Here is a 3944-nt window from a genome sequence, read left to right as displayed (position 1 = left end):
TAGCCCAAACTGTCATTTAAGAAACACTTGCGAAACAATGAGTATTTAAATTTCCAGAACATTAAGAAACGTGAGTACTCAACATCCGCCTTTCTTTCTTATAAAAAAATGAGTAAAAATGAGTATATGTATAAAGAATTTTTTTCACATTTAATTTATTTTTGGTTTCTATAGTTGTCTTAAAAGCCGATACTTAAAGAAGACTTCAAAAAGTGCTCATAGGAAAACTATAATTTCCGGCCCCCCCCCCCCATATTTAACCTTGGCAAACTTTATTTATTTGTTGATGCTGAGTGAACAGTCATGCTTCAAACATGCTTTGATCGAAGAATTTAAAAGCTTATAGGGGGGGGAGCTAAACATGCTAAAAGCCAAAAGGAAGATCCTTGTGTTCCTTTAAGTACATTTCTAAAATTTTATGGCAGGGTCTAAGACCCCCCAGCTGGAACTTTTGTGGTCCCTGGACGCATATACATACATATATATATATTGTGTGTGTGTGTGTGTGTGTGTGTGTGTGTGTGTGTGTGTGTGTGTGTGTATAGGCTCAGCATATACAACTAATCAAAGGGCAAGATGGCATGATTCGTTCTGTTCTTTAGCCATGTTGTTTTAGAATCTCTTAAAACTGCCAGTTTACCGCGTGCTAGTCATGAAGATCACATGAATCAACTCATTAAAAATATCTTCAACAAACCGGTGGATCAGAGTCAATAAGAAGCTTATATGGTCAGCCAAGAACTCCATCTTAAGCACGCTTTGAAGGGCTTTTTGTCTACCAAAACAGTGCTTGATGTCACTTTCTTTGCAGTATGATTTTGCTGATACAGAAATCGAAAAAAGTAATAATGTTATAAATTGAAATGACAATTCAAACTATTCCGAAAATGTAACACAGTAAACAGCCTATATCGATTGCTGGTTACTAAAAGAGAAGATCCCTAGTTGAATTGATACCGTGTAGCAAAGGCTATCCTGAATTGATTCCTAGTATTTTGTACTTAGCCAGTGATAATAAATGGTTTTAGAAAAAGAATGAATCAAGATTTTTCTAAATCTACCTTGATAGTTTAGAGGGGGTAAAAAACAAGAACTTAAGTTAAATGGACCAGTAAAAGAAAAGGAAAGAAAACAGGTCTGAATCTTCTAGTATGATGTCATAATATGACTTGGGAATTTGTTCATCAACCCTTTGCGAATTTAAACAATTGCATGCGAAGAATTACTCTGGGTACCACGGCCACAGATTTTCGAGCACGTAAACAGAATGCCAAGCAGAGACTGGTACCCAGGGTAGTGAAGAATATCAAGGATTATCTAGGCAGCTGCAACGAACGAATACTTGCACAAGTTCTTAACATTCATCCAGCCCCCGTATACCCGCCCGTTCACAATCGTGCATGTTGCTGTTTGTTTGATCCTTGTGATGGCGACCAAGACTAGGATTTGCGAAGAACGAGAAATATCTTACTGCTCATTATTAAAAATTTATTGAAATGAAATATTAATTGGCTGAATGCGTTGTTCGATAAGCCGCAAAAATGCGATTATACTAAATCAGGCAAAACAGGCTTAGTTTTCTGGAACAGAAACAGATTTGTTTCGTAATTAGGTATAGAGGAAACTCGCCCGCATTTTCAACAAATTTCACAGCCATGTTGTTACCATAACAGACACTATTTCTTGTACGGCAAGAGCATGTCATAGCTCTGTGGTGCAACTCATCCGAAACTGACTTTAATCGATGGAATCGATAGACCATTCATGTGCAGAAATTATTATAAGAAGGCACGATAAGCTCTGAAAATGTTCTGAGAAAAAAAACAGTATGTCCCTGGAAAAAACAATTCCACTAATGATCATATACAAGCTAGAATAATTGTTTGTATTTCAAACTTTTGAACACATTGATCGTTGCCACATGAACCTTTCTTTTCTTGAAATAAATGGTCTAGCTCGTTATTGAATAAATTCAGTGTGTTCAAATTTAATAGCTACATGGTAATTGCTAAATACATACCCATTCCATATTGATCCAGTGGCGGATTCAAGAGGGGGGCAACTAGGGGCGCATTTGCCCCTCCTTGGCCGATTTGAAGCAAGTCTGGCGCCCTTTTTTGGAAATTGTGCACCCCTTTCGAAGAATGAGAATCAGGCGACAAAGATTTTTGAGATTTGAAGGTTAATTTACTTCAAGGATTACCTTAAAGTATACAGCAATTAATGTTAAAATTTCCTTCAAAGTGAATAAAGAGCCTTCTATAAGTAGTAAGGGTCATCACCAAAATCTGAAACTTTTTCAGCGCCCCCACTACTTACTGTCCCTCCTTCAAATTTACTTTGGATCTGCCCCTGTATTGATCCACAAACTGAAATATATCTTCATTTTATCTTTTCATGAGTGCTCTTCAACAATATGGCCACAAGTTACATTTGCTTCCTCAATATGAGACAGGTTTTCAGTGTTGAAAAAGTCATGCATGTATTTGCAGGCATAAGGACATGACGTAGTTTTCTGTTCAGAAGATGTGGCAGCTAGAGTTGTCTTAAAAGCTCATTATAATCTAAATCTTAAGGCCTTCGATTCCTTGACGTGCCATGTTGAAAATTCATTATTTCGATTTTTCACTTTCAGGAATAGACATCACCAAACTGATAAAAACATATCTTCATTTGTGTACTTAAAAGAAGATCATCTTATAATTACACATAATTGTGAACAATTTTTTTGCGGTACAGAATTTGAAAATGGCTTTGAAAAAAGCAAACATTTTACAACATACTTAAAGCTTTTTCGTCTGACACTCCTCAGAGCATAAAACGTCAGAATAGGTTCCGAAAAACATGTTTGAAAAATATATACCCAGTTGTGGATCGAAATAGGCCAATCAGAAAAACGCAAGCACAAGACCGGTATAGTTGACCAATCAGTGCCGCGAGCCTAAAGAAAAATTACCAATGGAGTCCAAGAGAGAAAACGAACTCCTTTTGTCTACACAATGGCGGCTTTTTCGTTTTTATGTAGATTGACTCCAAAACTGCTAGATGGAAGGACGACCGGGCTCTGCCAATTATCCGAAACATGTCGTCATTATAGAGTTTTGCACAATCTGGGTTGTCTAAAAGATGTTGACCAATGGCAGAATCACTTGTTTTAACAGTGTTTCTAGACCTACAAGATCGAGGAGGCTGTTCTCTTTGAGGGGCAGTTTTGTTTCGTATGTTGGAAGGAACATGCTGTTTTATCCTATCCCCCAATCTTTGGGTTGTGCGCCCTACGTAGCCAGAATCACACTGGCACGTAAATTCATAAATGACGGAACTTTTTTGTTTGGTAGGGACGCAATCCTTTTGAATGGATGGAAGGGCTCTCCTAGTGCTGTAAACAATCCGAGGATTGACAGCAAAGAAACAATTGGTTATGGCTTGCCTAATCTGACTCTCGAATCGCAAGGAAGTGTTACCAATCCATGGTAGTTTCAAATAAACTGGGCACTTTTGCGGACCAAACTTTTGAACAGCCGAAAAACTTGCGATCTTCTCCTTAGTATAAAATAAAATGACGTCTTCAGGATAGCCGTTGTCCAAGAAGATCGTTTTGAGTTTTTCCAGTTCAGCGTGCAGTTTAGATTTCGAGCAGATCATAAGTGCCCTATGTACTAATGTTTTGACAAGGTTGACTTTGCGTTGTTTTGGGCAAAATTAATTCCAGCGTATGTACTGACCGGTAAAAGTAGGCTTGCGATATACACTGGTAAGAAATCCAGTGTTAGACTTTTCGACCAAAACATCTAAAAATGGTAAGGAATCATTTTCTTCCTTTTCAAACGTAAACAGGAGGGCTGGGTGTAGGCTATTTAGGTGTTTTAGAAAAATATCACACTCAGCCTCTGTTTTGAAAATGGTACATGTGTCATCCACATACCGAAAATAGACACCTGGCT

This window comes from Rhopilema esculentum, chromosome 16, assembly GCF_057945365.1.
Source record: "Rhopilema esculentum isolate cy_ngs chromosome 16, ASM5794536v1, whole genome shotgun sequence".
Classification (NCBI taxonomy): Eukaryota; Metazoa; Cnidaria; class Scyphozoa; order Rhizostomeae; family Rhizostomatidae; genus Rhopilema; species Rhopilema esculentum.
Note: the sequence above shows the minus strand (reverse complement) of the source record.